Source organism: Girardinichthys multiradiatus, chromosome 7 (genome assembly GCF_021462225.1).
Source record: "Girardinichthys multiradiatus isolate DD_20200921_A chromosome 7, DD_fGirMul_XY1, whole genome shotgun sequence".
Classification (NCBI taxonomy): Eukaryota; Metazoa; Chordata; class Actinopteri; order Cyprinodontiformes; family Goodeidae; genus Girardinichthys; species Girardinichthys multiradiatus.
In genome coordinates this window covers 16,400,709-16,416,435 of record NC_061800.1, presented here as the reverse complement: position 1 = coordinate 16,416,435, position 15,727 = coordinate 16,400,709, and positions in this window count along the sequence as shown.

Genomic DNA, 15,727 nt, shown 5'->3' with positions numbered 1-15,727 from the left:
GTTTATATGACTGACCTAAATTAATGTGTGAATGTGTGTGTGTGTGTGTGTGTGTGAGATCCCTGGCTAGCTGTCAGTGACCTCAGTCACAGGAACCTTTCCATTTATGGTCTGAAGCCGGGAGCTTCACAGTCCTCTGTGTGTACTCTTATGTCAAAAAATATGACTGTATTCTGTCTGCTTTTACATTACATCAGTTCTGTTTCTTTCTACAATGCAAATATTGAAAACATTGGCCAAAACATTCTCAACACATCTACTGTCACTATAACTTCGTCTTGCTCCTCTACATGAACACGAAGGACTTTTTCAATTGGCTAAAAACGACTAGTTCTTGGGTTGAGGAGTAAAGCTCTGTTCATTTTTGTTCCCATAAGAAATGCTATGAGTCACTGCTGGAGCACATCTCCTCGTTCCATCCTACAAATGACTATGAAGCATGGTTCACATTAAGAATCAAGCCTCCGCCTAACAAAAGGAAATACTAAACAGGACGAAAAGGTTTACAAGTTTGGAGCATGTTTGAAACAAAAAAACAGAATCCAAGTCTGAAACAAATATTATTATGGGAAATTTTTTTGAGTTCTTGCACATCAATTTAGAATCAGACTATAGTGATTTGATTAACAATTAAAAAATTACATTGAGTTTAGTGTCATAAAATCTTTGAACAAGTGTCACAAAATACACTTTGGATTAAATCCTACAGATGGGAAATAAATTACAAGAGTTCTCAATGGTGTGCCTGTGGATCCAAACCAGGTTGTAAGAAGACCTTCAAAATTCAAAAAGAAGAAGCAGGAGCAAGAACCAAAACTAATACAGTCAGCAATTTATTGAAAATGACATTTAACTTCAGACAGGGTGTTTATCATGTGATAAAGGTTTTGGACCAATTGGTTTTAAAATGTCAAAATCTATGCATAAATACGTCTATTTAGGATATTTTCAGGTATTCACGCTGTTATAACTCAATGAAGGCAAAGCCAAAATGACTTTTCGTCTTTGAACATGGCAGGATTGTACAAGGTTGAACACAGTAGGGATTCATTTTCAATTTCTTAAAATGTCTTGAAGGTTTGAGGACAAACAATCCACTGGTAGACCCCAAAACATTTAGCGCTGAACCGAAGGCTTCAATCTTATTGATTGTTCTGTGTTACGAATCACTTAGTGCTTATCTAGCAAAATTCAGTCTTGCTGTGGGGTTGTTTTGCTGCCAGTGGTAAGGGTGCATAGCAAAAAGAGGATGTAATAATGAAAATCAAGGACTAGTACAAGGTAACAACTAGACAGTTGAAATTTGGGCACAGATTGGTGTTCAAGCAGAACACCAAATTTAGGACACATCAAAACTGGTTTAGAAATGGACAAAAAACCCAGCTGACAATGCGGACACTTTGGTTGAAAGAGAAACCAGGAAACCAACCAATTCAAATGAACTGATTGAACTGATTAGGACGAGTGCTCAAATATCCAGTGAGAATCATATCAGAAGCTCTGAGTGTTGATGAACACAAAAAGCAAGTGGTTGAGGTGCAGATATTTAACCAAATATTAGTGAGAGTGTATGTCTGTATTTATTATTAACCTGAAAAAAGGTTAAAAAAATCTTTAAAATTTAAAATAAATGTGAACTGTATGGCTGTAGGCCTTTACTGTTGACAACTTCACAAATCTTTTATACTGCTAATTTCTGTTAAATGAGTACTTTTCATTATGTTTACATGCATTGGTTTCTTTTGGTCATCCTGTAGTGCTACAGATCTGGACTTACTAGTTTGTGGTCTAAATACTAATTTCCTTTAATTTTACAAATGACAGCAGCTACACCCTACTCTTATGCTGTTCCCTATTTAGAGCAAACAGAGACACACGTGTTCAGTCTGAGATCAAAGCATTGTATCTGGTCCTGATCGGCCTGATCTGTAATCAATTGATGTAAACACAGATGGGGGCGTTTGTCTATTAGCATACCAAAGATAGCACAGATAAACTCCAGAACATGTTAAGAGCTTAGATTTTTTTTTGTGTGATGCTGTTCGTCCTCAAGTGGAGTTTGGTTAGCTCAGTTATAGGCCTTCAGGTATGCTATTCACACCACTTCAACTTTTCCATAGGGATGGGGTTAGGAGCCTTTAGCTCCAGTGAATCAATACTTTATAGAAGCACATGTTGCAATTACAGCTGCATGTTTTTACCAGCTTTGCACATTTGGAGTCTGAAATCTTTGCCTATTCTCCTGCAAAATAGCTTGAGCTCAGTAATATTGGATGGAGTTTTTTTGTTGGATTTAGATCTAGACTTTGACTGGGCCATTCTAACACATAAATCTGCTTTAATCCAAAGCAGTCTATTGTAGCTCTATTGCCTATTTGGGGTTGCTGTTCTGATGGATGGTAAAACTCCATCTGAGTTTCAAGTCTTTTGGAGCCTCTAACATATTTTTTTTTTGTCCATTTTTGCCTCGTCTTCAGTTCCATCCATTTTCCTTTCAGCCTATGATCATCATTCCTGTCCCTGCTGAAGAAAAATATCCATACAGCATTGGTGCTACTTTCACTGTGTTTTACTGTAGAGACTGTGTTCATCTGACCAGATGAAACCAGTCGTCTTCGACATTGTTTGCTGTACCCTCTCATGGCTTGTTGTAAACTTCAAATAGGACTTCTTCTGGATTTTCTTTTTAGTAATGGCTTTCTTCTTACATATCTTACATCAAGGTCAGCTTTGTGGAGTGCATGACTAATAGTTGTCCTGCTGACAGATTGTCCCACCTGAGCTGTGGATTGTGGAAGTTCCTCCGATGTTATCATGGTGCTCTTTATTCACTAATGTCCTCTAACAAACCTCTGAGTTTGTCACAAAACAGCTGGATGAATACTGAGATTAATTATACTTAGGCAACTTCAGAAGGTGGTTGGTTGCACTAGATTTCATTCAGGGATATCAGAAAAGAGGGGCTGAATCCAAATAGATTTTTATTAGAGAGTTTTTGAAAACGATGTATCCTTTTTCTTCATTTTTATGCACTCCTTTTTTTGGCCTATCACACAATATCCCTCAAAATACAGAAAATACAGTTTGTGGCTGTCGTGTAAGAAAATGTGGAACAGCTTTGAAAGGTACTGTAGCTGTTGCTTATAAGATGGAGCATGTTGGTGCTGCTTAACAACCAGACTATTGATACACTTCAGTGTATTTCAAAGGGTTTTAGCCAAAGCAAAGGTTTTAATGTGTACATGACTTAGTCTTTACCAGATTCCACGATGTCATAATTTATTAACCAAACATGAAGCCAAAATGCAAAGGTTTGTAAAAGCAAAAACACTAAGTACATCCCAGAAACCCAAGATATCTACAAAATATGTGAAACCCAAGAACTGATGGCAGGGCTACTTCTTTTTCCATGACAGGAACTTCCCTCGGATATGCTCGGCATTATGAGTGTACAACCATTCTCACACCAATTATTTAAACTGCAAATAAACTTTACAACTGAAGTAAAATAAAAACTGAATAAATTAATTTTACAACTGTAGCTCATAATTTATAAAATGCCATATTAAAATAATTACAATTATTTGTTCAAATGTATCTTTAAAGTAATGCTAAAAGGAGTGTGTTAAAATCAAAAGACCACATCTGCAGTGGGGCCCAAAGCGACAGAAATATTAGTTTTTTTAAACTTTGTGGCTTTGCTTTTTATTCTGCCGGTTTGCATTGTGTGATGAAATGCAAGTATTTGCAAAGGTTAATGAAGTTTAACTTAATCAGGAAAATATCATTTGCATTGTGTTGTAGTCCTGCCTCAAAATGACCTGCTGGCATAATTTATCTCATATTATTCTGTCCTTCTGGATTGACTTAAAAGAGAAGAATTGTTGGTTTAAAGGGAGCTTAAAACCATTTTCTTTTGTCAACCATGGTTATCTCCACAGAATCCTGTTGATATCAGCACTTTGTCTCCAAAGGCCTTCACAGGCAAGCCAGTTCATTGAATAATCAAGAACCTAAAGATAAGAGGATCGGTTGCTTTTGTAGGAAGCCAGAGAAAGACTAGGAAGTGCCAGGATTGTCTCCTAAAAGGGATCCAGTTAGTCTTGCATACTGTCTAAAATTATAGTTATGACTTGGCTCAATTTAGATAAACTGAACTTAGCTGAACTGATTTCAGTGTGTTAAGTTTGTTACCACACAAAAAGCTCCAACAAATTCAAACACTATTAGAACATCTCCTGATCAAATCTAAAAAATAATAATTGGTCAGTGAGGATGACCTCTGCTTTTTTTTCATTGCCTTGTAAAACTCTCGCCCAGATGTTACCGCTGACATGTTGGGAGTTTCTGTTGTTAAGATGACTGTACTTCTGTTTATCTGCAAGAAATGTTCTGTCATCAGTTTGAAACAGAAGCGCTTCTGTGAGAAAAGTGGTTCTTGTTTCTTCACTGGTAGGCAAACTATTTTCCCCATTTCCCCCAAACCCATCATGATAGATATGGGTTTGTGAAAAGTTTCAAACAAAACAGTGAAGGGAAGTTATCAAGTTATCTTATTGATTTAGTCTGACCCAGGGGAGAAAAAGAGCTTATGGGACACATGTACAGTCCCTTCCACTTTTAAACACAAAGTCAAAATTATGTCTCTAAGATTTGTTTATTTTGTGGTTGAAACGACACCTTTAGTGGCTGCCTTTTAAATGTGCATTTTAAAAGGCATTTTAAATGAACATTTTCCAGATGTTCACAAGCCAATCCACTCCGATGACTCCAGTCTCATGTCAGCAGAATCACAAAGAATCTGCTTTCCATAAGATCTAATTTTGATTGCTTGAATCACACAGAAACTCTGCTATTGGAGGAAAGAAGGAAATGAAAAAGAACAGAGGAAGTGGAAAAGTTGTTAGCTGTCAGGAAATTTACATGTGAAAACACATTTACCAAGACCAGCACACAACACACACATAATCTGAAAATACACAACAACAACGTTGGTGGTACTAAACTCTCTTGCAGCTGCTAACTGCCTCAAAGAAAAACTACACCCTAAATTAATTTTTTTGCAAATAAACTGTATAAATTGGACCTTAAGGGGGCTATCTTTATGTTAATGTGTATTTGTTTTATATTTTCATGTAAACGTGTTTAATTCTGCAATATTTGTCCTAATGCCATCTTAGTGCTGTCCTCTTTGGGTTGAACGGTGGCTACAGCAGTTGAATTTTCCTATTGGCTCAAAGAGTACAGCTCTACGTCACAGCCGCACGTTTGGGCATAAAACCATCTCACTCAGACAGAAGCACCCATTCTGTGCTCCGCTGCATGTGCAGCGCCAGCTTCTGCATCGCTGAGTCAGCATCTTAAGCCAGTGGCTTCAATTGATAAGGTTCAGGCCTGCTGGGCTCCACTGAGCCTCCCTTAACCTCCAGTGATGAGGGGGATGAAAAATCCTCCACCTTAAAAAATCTATTGCTGCCCCTCTCCATGTTTCAATATGTCGAATTAAGCTAGCTGCAACTGTCCCTCGTCCTCCTCACCACAACCCCGCTTACCCCCTCCTCTCATCCCCACATTTGGCCATGACCCTCAGTGTCTTCTAGCTCCGCCCACTTGGGTGGCATTTTTCAAAATTTGTCTCGGGGCGGGGTTATGCTTTAACATGGGGTTTAGTTCCACTTTAATAACCTGATGAGAGAATTCAACTTTCATCTCGCCGCAGAAGCTTATCGGCTTCTGATCTTCTGGCCTCTTGTCCGCTGTGGTCTGTGACCTCTCATGTCTTAATTGCAGGCTGAGCAGAAGTTTACAGTAACTTCAGTGGAGGCAGCACACTGCTAACAGAAACTATCAGTGATAACAGGAGCCCTACGGGCTGAAGGATGGTCTTTTAGGCCAGAGTTACAAATCAATTACATCTGTCCCTTACTTAGGATTTATGTGTTGTTTTTGAATGTTGTTAGTTAAACAAACTTACTGTAAACTGTATGTCTTTTGTTTGTTCTTGTTGGTGGAAGACAGTGAAGCTGAAGGTCCATCACATCTATCACCTGGGACTGAATGAGTCAGATCCTGGTCTGGTGACTCTGTTGAGGCTCAGCTGCTTTGACAACTAAAGCTTTGTTGCTCTTGTCCTGCACCAGTCCCATGACGAGGGCTGAAAACAACCAAAATGCTTCTTGTTAACAGTAATTAGCTTTTCTTGCACAACATCTTGCTTTTGTGATAACTGTCATCAAACTCATCTGCAGATAAGCTTTGAATTTCCTCTCTTTTAAAGAAGGCTTAATATTTTTCACTTGGACTACATCACCAGTTTTTCTTTCACACATGAAACATTTCAACAGGTTTTACCTGCTTCATTTCTCACTCTGAATATTTTTGCTAAAATTAATTAGGTTTCTTAACGAACGAACGAACGAACGAACATGTGAGCTAGCCTCACACATTGAGATACACTTTTCATATAGAGCGGAAGTGTCCAGGACTCAAAATGAAGCCTGATCGCATTTCTGATCTCATGACTCATTTTTTAAATGTGAGACTTGTATCAAACATGTTTTCATGTTGCATAAGCACAAATCCTGCTGAGGACAGGATGATGACTGGCATTTTAGGAAACCAGCTCAAACATAGGCCTAAAGGGAGTATATACCTAGGATCTGATCAGGGCATCCCTATTTATTGTTATGTATGAAAGGATAAACACATTACTATAAGCCAGTGACCAGGAGAGGTTGAATGATTGATGATATAATGGTGTTCTTGTTGTATTTTCTCAATGTATTTCCCTGTCAAAAAGAAAGTTATAGCAGTTTATGAGTCTAATAAGGGATTTCAAGAGGGTTCAGAATAATTTGAAATCAGCTATTGTGCTGTGTGGAAAAGTCTACAAGTAGATGACTTTCAAAACAACTTCCAGCATGCCCAAGATTGGCGAAAAGCAAGTTAAACCTGAAATCAGACCACAAGTTGCTAAAAGAAGTCTCCAAAAGCCCTAACATGTCATAGAGGGACATACAGTGGGATCTTGCTACTGTTTATATGAAAGTGCATGTCTCTACAATGAAAAAGAGACTGTTCAAGTTTATCTTAGGCAAGAAAAACATGATGGCCAGACTGAGGTTCAACAGAAAGACCACTGACAAAGACCATGACCTCTGCAATGATGTTCTTTGCAGATGAGTGTAAAATGAGATATTTTGGATGCCAGAACAGAGGACATTTGTAGTTTAAACCCCATATGGCAGTCCAGGAAAAGTATCTCATACTCAACTGTATAGCATGGAGGTGAAACTGTCTTGGTTTAGGGATGCTTTGCTGCAGCAGGACCTGGCTTGCTCACCATAATATAATCCAATATGAATTCTAATGTGTATTTTAGGGTGCTTGAGGAAAATGTGAGACAATCTGTCAAAACATGAAAGCCAAGGTAGAACTGGACACTACAATATGTTGGGAGTTATGATTATTGATTGATTAATCTTGATCAATAATTATAATTAAAAATCATAATTTGACTAAATCAATTTCTTAACCACAATCCTCATTTATGAATCGAGACCAGAGATGTTTCTGGTGTTGTAATTGTGGCTCAACGCCTTTGACAATTACAACTGTCAAATACTCCGTAATAATTAATAACTATTGCTGGAGATGTCACTGTTTAATTGACCGTTTCTGCCGAAACATGTGGAACTCTTAAACTTATCTTGACTGACGAATCACTTTTGCACTCAATGAACACCATATGCTCTCTTTTTATCTATGTGAATATTTATTCATCTTCACCTACTCAACATGCAAAATTCTACATAACAAGGGTAACACATCTAACTAAGCAAAATAAAACAAACAGCAGTGGGTGTGTATTGAATCAACCAGCAGTTATGGCAAAAAGAAGGAATGAGAATATGAAAAAGGGGTGTGGTGGCGAGTGGAGGTGGGGCGCAGCTCCCTTGTACTCAGTGATGTCCGATCATAAAACGTCCCCCAACTCCTGAGTAGACAAAGCGTTATAAAACGTTTTGGCGGCAAGATAGCGAGCAGTGAGATTGGAGACAAAGGAAAATGGTGAATTTCACCATGAGGTTATTTTAACAGTCCAGTCTTACCGCGCACCTGCGCTGACTCTCAAATGGTAAAACACGCACAAAGCTAGGAACGCAGCGGCTCCAGACATCAACACGGTACATCAAAGTTTCAATAAACAAGGTTACATGCACATATCATCCAGCACACAGTAGATTCTAACTAGCGATTCTGATCGCTCTACAACCTGCCCAGGCCTTCTAATAAAGAAATAAAAGATTAAAATAAAAGATGGGTTTTACTTGGTGAAGCTTCCTTCTGGGGCAGCGAGTGAGAGGGTAAGAGGGGGGGGGGTTGTTTTGAAGTGTTGCTGCGCGTCCGCAGTTAAACTCCAAGAAAGCGGTCAGTCCCCGTCCTTTGGCCTTCTTGACGAAAAGGAAACATATGATCTGACCATCAAAGTTGACTTGGGATGAAAACACGGTGACGGTTCGTTTCGTCGAACTCCGTGTTTTTAGTTACGTGTTAAACTCACGTCTTCGATCGGCAAAGTGAAATTTCTGGCCTTCCTAGTCCAGAAACCTCAGTTATGAATTGTTCGTTGGCCAACGAGAGAATAAATGAAATCCACTCAGGACTCTTCTTCAGGTGATGCTTCAGATGTTGGTGATCGGGTCACAATCTCCAGCTAAAGGTGTAAGTTCAAAATGGGCGCCTTCATATATAGCGTCCTGTGACGTCAGACTCGGGACGCTCGTCATATCAGTCGCAGTGCTCGACGGGATATGTATTAGCGGGCTGTCCTGGATACAAAATGGCCGATGCCATTGGAGAGGCACAGTGACGTCCAACAACGTGCAGATAGTCCAGTACTCAGCAAACAAGTGGTCCAACAAATATGATAATTACCAAAAACATAACAGTGAATTCACCAAGGACTGGCTTAGAATTAAGAAATGGGAAGTCCTGGGTCTTGATCTTATTGATATGCTGTAGGGTGACTTCAGATAGGCTGTACATGAAAGAAACTCCTCAAACATCCCACAGCTGAAAGTGCGAAGTGGAGCAAACTTTCCTCAGACCGATGCCACAGACTGGTAATTGGCTACAATAGGGGGGCGTCTTGCTGAAATTATTTCATCCACAGGATGTAACACTATTGATTAGGGGGTTGGGTGTCCTAAACTTTTACAGCAAGAAAATGCATTATTAATATCCATTGATTAATAAGTAAAACAAGGTTAATCTTTGTTGTTGAAGAGTATGAAATTCCTCTTTTTTCCAGAGATAAACAAACGAGATTAGGCATCAGTATTTGGACACTTCATTTGAAACAGCTGAATATGTAAAGGAGTATCTTAATTTTTTCACACGACTGTAGATGTACTGACATCTCAGTGTCCTGCATGATTTAGATGCGTTGTTACTCTGATACCGCTGGCTCAAATAGCCGAATTACTGTTTGGAGACCAGGTAATGAACCTTTCATTTGATTCAAGTGTGTTTAATCAAGAAAAAAACATAAATCATACGGGACATTGGCCCTTGAGGACTGACTTTTGACACCACCGCTACATCAGTCAGTGAGGATATGGCCAAACTAAAATTAAAACGACAAACCAAGGATTGTTATAAGGTTTCATAAAATGACCTCTTGACTCATTATCTTTTCTTGCCTGCACTCAAATAATGAAGCAATAGAAAATATTACTATTACTTGATAAGGGTACTTTTTGCCCTGCGATGGACTGGCGACCTGTCCAGGGTTTATGCTGCCTCTCGCCCATAGACTGCTGGAGATAGGCACCAGCTTCCCCGCAACCCACTATAGAATAAGCGGTAGAAAATGACTGACTGACTGATCTTCAAGATAAAGTCACTTTTTTTAAGATCTGCAAATTTCTTTCACATTGTTGCTTTTCACAGCAAGTGCATGTTGGTATAGTAAACTAACAGTACGTTCAGTCAGATAGATTGTAAAACCTTCTTTAGCACGAACTTTTCCTGACTAGTTGCATCTTATCATTTTTCAAATTGAGTACAAAAACACTCACAAACAACTGTTTGTTAATGAATAATCATGTTTATATCCAGGTGCCTCAAAGAAGGAAGTATGACTGTATTTTACCTCATTAGTGACCATATGGAGACTTGGACTAGGTGGGAAGTTGGGAACAGTAGCGGGCCAGATTCCAGCATAATAACTGCTGGGTCATTAGCAGGAAGTACCAATAAACAAACTGGGAAAATGTGAATGTGTGCGTGGAGCAGAGTTCCTGTCCTACATTCACCCAAAATAGTGTCCTTCAGTCTGCAGATATTTTTTATACCAGACTGGTTATAATAATGATGGTTAGAGATGTTTATGTTCTCTCCTGAGGTTCTTTCTTTCAGAGGTACAAAGTGATAGTTTAGATCAAAGCATATCAATGGGTCAGTCAAAGATCAGACCTAAATCCAAATGAAATGTGACACATTTGTTTTTTTACGTCAGCAGACGTTTTAACTATGTTTTTTTTACAAAGTAAACAAAGTAAAAAAAAAAACATTTTGAAAACATTTTGAAAGTTTTTTAGCACAAGTTTGAAAAGTAGCTGCTGCTTTGTTTGGTTGTACTCAAGCTTTTTATCGTCTGATAATCTTTGTACAGCACTTTAAAAAGGGTCTTATCTCACCATCAGACTGACCTCTATCTTAAAGCATGAAGCTGATGGAGGAAACACTATTATGACAAAAAAACATCTATCTTCATGTTTACTTCTATATTTACTCATCTAAATGCTCAACTTCCTGTTGGCCCCATTTCTTGTAATCAGTGGTATTTGCAACAACCTTTTCCACACCTCTGTGGTCCAAAAATAACAATTCAGTTATGAAATATGGGACACTGCAGAGTTCAAACTCTTCTCACTTCGTTTGGGAATCAGTGTACACAATTTTCCAGAAAAACACAATTTATCTTATGCTCACTATAGCTGCTGATAGACTTTTTCCTTTTGGCCTGCTTTTATTCTTTATGTTCACTCCATTTTATTGCCTCTTTGTGGACTTTGTATCTATTTGTTTTAATTTCAGTCACGAACATCAAGTTTAAGTCTCTTGTGAGTGTTGTATTTTGGTTTCTGTCATTATTTCGTTTGTCTCCTTAGAATTACTATGAAAAACTACAGAAAGATCCTACTCCTATTTACCTAAAAACTGAAGATCAACTTCAAGGTTTATTGAAGCCAAATAAAGGCAAAAAAATTTTATGTGAATTAAAGAAAGTCTCACATCCTGCCAGACCTTCAAGCGAAACATAAAGCCCACAGTCTCTGCAACTGGTTCGCTAACAGAAAACATTGGCTATTTTAGAATAGAATAAAATCCTTTTGTCTGTGAGGACATTTCAGTGTGTCAAGAGCAATGTGATAAAAGCAGACAGATACACACATCAAAAATAAACAACAATGCTAAACATAAAGATAGGGATGATATGGATGTAAAGTATTTAAAAATATACAAAAATCCATGTAACAATCATACAGTTATGAAAAACCAGCTGACGCAGAAAAAAACATAAATTGTATTAAAGTAAATCAAAACTGTACAAATTGAGCTTGTTTAGATGTGGAAAGCAAGGCTTTGCACAAAAATATGGAAACCTGTGTCAGAAACAATAGAAATGCAGTGAGCAGTGATAGGTCTACAGGCTCACAGCTGCTGGGAAGAATGACCTACGATGTCGCTCCTTTGTGCATTTAGGGTGCAGCAGCTGCTCACTAAAGGACCTCTCTAGTGTTGTTGAAGGTCAAGCATGACTTCAGAGACATTGTCTTTATTTGACAAAAGATTTCTTCATTTAATCTTTTGCTCAGGTAGTAGGGATTCGTCCTGCAACCGGTGGGATGTCGGTTCAAACTCCAGCTCTGTCCATCTCAGTCGTTGTGTCCATGGGTAAGACACTTCACCCACCTTGCATGCTAATGGTGGTCAGAGGGCCCGGTAGGGCCTATTGTATGGCAGCCTCACTTCTGTCAGTTTGCCCCAGGGCATCTGTGGCTACAATGTGGCCTAGCACTGTCAGTGTGTGAATGTGTGGATGAAGATGATTTCCGATGGTCCAGTTGAAAGTCTTTTGTGGTCCTGTCAGTATTTACTTCCTACAGGCAGCAAATCAGTTTATTGGATACACTCACTGCATTTTAAATGTAGATAAAGGTGACAGGTATATGTAGGAAATATACTAATAAATGCTGTTTTCTACATGCAAACTCTTTGCATACTTTACATTTGAAGAAGGTTTGAGGAGAAAGGACACCATTTGCCAAATAATAGTCTTATGGCAAAAATGCTGGATTAATTCAGCTCGAGGAAAGTTTATTCATTTCAAATATGAGTTTATCACATGGAAGGAGAGACCTGCCCCTCTAAAAAAGGTTAAAATGTGGTATAACTTACTGAGACCTTGGAAAGGAATTTAAAGAAATATTGTTAATCTCTGATCCTCTGCTAAAATGACTTTAAAGTGCTAGTCAAAGTAGTGCACAAAACCCCCAAAAACATACAACACATGCAAGGAGGAGTTGACCAGGTTCCTTATAGTGATGCCTCTCACATTCTTAAAACCTCATCCGGACAATGATCAACGAGGCTCATGTGTTCAGAGTAATTTTAATTACAAACAGACCATGTTCACACTACTTTTTACAGGAAAAAATATGAGAATAAAATGTACAATTAGCTGTTAAATATTTACATGCTTTATCATTTTCTAAAAAAAGAAGCATCAAAAACTTAGCATAGCAGAACTCGAACATCTTCGTAACCCAGTAATAAGGAGCCACAAATCACAGTAAAATCTATGTGTATTTGGACTGCACTGAAGAGAATGATATTTTTAATCTAGTAAGAATGTTTGTGGTCCATGTGTCACAGTAGTCAGTGCCTTCATGTAACACATTAATGCCGTGTTTGTGATTTTTTAACAATAACAATAAGACACATGTTACCTAATAATAAAGCCTTTTTAATGGTAAATGTTGTGGACTGTAAGTACACTTCCCCTAAAACTTGTTGCTGCTGTGACAGGTCTATGTATGAGTATGTTCTTTTCTTCAAATGTTTGACCACGTAATATCCAAGTTAATAAAATATATTATTTTCATTGTGGAGATTGAATCTGCAAGCATTACTAATTTCCGCGTTGTTCAATTTAGACACCTTAAACTTTGAAAGTGTAAACAAAACACTTGCTTGGATGAGAAAAGGGGACACTTGGGTAAGACTACAGACATACTTATGGACAAGAATAAAATGTTCGAATTAAAACTGGGTATTTTGGTTCAAACCTCTAGGTATTTCTAACTCCTGCCATTATTTATGGTTTACAGTGTCCTTCACTTTCTGCTAATGTCAAGCAAATTTCATAATCTATTTTGCAGGTCTTGACATCAGGTCCAGACCATATTTTTTTGCATGGATTGCAATGTAAATGATTTGTGTGCAATGATAACATTTTAAGAACAGATGGCACAAAACACACAGCAAACAAGGACAATTAGACAGAACCACTGAGCAGAAGAAGAAAAACTAAATGTTTTTCGCTTTGAGGAAAATATTTTTAGAGGAGATGTGCTCCAAAAATGTTGTGAATCTAAACATGTGCATGTGCAAATGGTCTTTAAGGGATGTGCAAGCGAGTGAGATCATGTCCAACCCATAAAATTGAACTTTTATAGTGGTTAATAATCTCCTGCTGGGTAATGTCATTTCTCGTCATTTATTCTAAATTACAGACCACAAATTTAATTGTTAACCAAATATATTAATGCCTTTCTCCCCTGCATTGTGAAAGTTTAACATGCACGGCTAGTGTCTTCTGAACCAACATTTTTATTAGTACAATAAATTCTTTAATACAATGAATTAACCATGATATTATGGCCTTAAACAATACTGTTATAATGGTGTGATAATCAACAGGTCCCTACTGGTATCAAATCCCAGTCGTCATACTGTAGGATGCTGCTTTGCTTCATTTGTTGAAAACAAAATAAACAAAGCTGAGTGAAAAAGCCAGACAAATTCACGCTCTGTAATTTAAAGATTAAACGGGTGCAGCTGTGAGCACAGTAGTATATATTCTTTGGATTTTGCAAAATGGAAAATGATGATGAACTACGCCCAGTTAAGTTCAATATCTGACCAATGCATAGCATTTGTTTTGTGAAAATAAATCTGGTCAAGTGATTTCTGGTTGTAACTTTAATGACATAACATTTTCCAATAAGATTGTTATTGTGGGTGTGAACTGCTCTAATTTATGTTAAAATTGTCACATGGTCCACCTCAGATGAGGGTGTTCACAGACCACATGATGGTTGTGACGTTTTTCATTGGTTAAACTCCAAACCTGGTATTATATTCCTAAACTATTTAAAGTGCAACCAGAAAGAACATAATAAAATTCAGAGAAGGCTAATATATAAGTTGTCATTCAGCAGTAATTGAAGTTTTATATTTTTGAGTTTAAACTAATAAAAACATAAAAGGCAGAATACTTTTAGGAACGTTATCTTGTTTATAATAATGGCACCGGGGTAATAACAAAAAAGTTTTGTTTGTAAAAGTGAATGGTAAATAATCTACCAATTTCCTAAACTTTCTATGTTCTGGCAAAAAAATTAAACAGTGCCAACGATTACTTGTTAAGTTTACAAAAAAAGCTATTGGGCAAAGCATAAAAATGGGGATGTTGGCCCAAATTAAGATTGCCAAAGATTCACAAACAAGCGTAATGCTCTAAAAATAGCAAAACATTTTGAAAATCACTTAAAATTCTGGAGTTTGTCCAACGACATATTCCCAGTGACGTAGGAAAATAAATGTTCATCTAATGCTATGCTATGCAGCTGCGCTGTCTGCTTATCCCCATCACATGTTTTTGTTCTTGGGCAAGGCACCTAACCCCAAAATGCCTACCGGTCTGTGAGTATTTGTGTGTAAATATTGTGAGTTTGACTGGGTATATGATGTGACTAGTGCTTTTAGTAGAATGTATGACTAGAAAAGCAAATATAAATTCAGTGCATGGAAATGTTACTTTCTTCATTCCAACACCCCCCCTACACAAACAGAGCAGTATCAAATGGGATACACACAGCCCATAGTTTTGGCAGGACTTTATGTTCTTCAAAATATCCAGGCCCACATAAGAGCTTGTACCAACATACATGGCAAAGATAAGAACCACTGTGGCAGCAGTTTAATAATTAATAAGATTAATAAATATCTGAAACAAACTAAACCTGGTCTATACCTGGGCTAGGAATCGAAATTTAAAAATTTGAATGATTCATGGAACATGAGCGAGGGGAGCAAGTTTAATCGGCTGAGCTTAAAAGCATTTGGATAATTGTTTACCACTTACTGTGAAAAAACTAAACTCAAGCATAAAGAAATGTTTTGTAGCACCAGATTGAAAGTATGACACAACAATAACACAATGATTATGCTTTGCACTTTTACAAGTATCTTGAGAAACACTTTAAAGCTTCACTATTTTTTTCATTTATCTATGCCGAAGCCTTGTTATCAGACTTAGCATTCTCATTCTCAATGAACAAGTATAACAAATTATCTTTGGTATGGGAGACCTCTCATGGTTTGGCTTAGTTTGCCCGGTCTGTTCAACTATCAGTAGTAAAAGTATCATAGA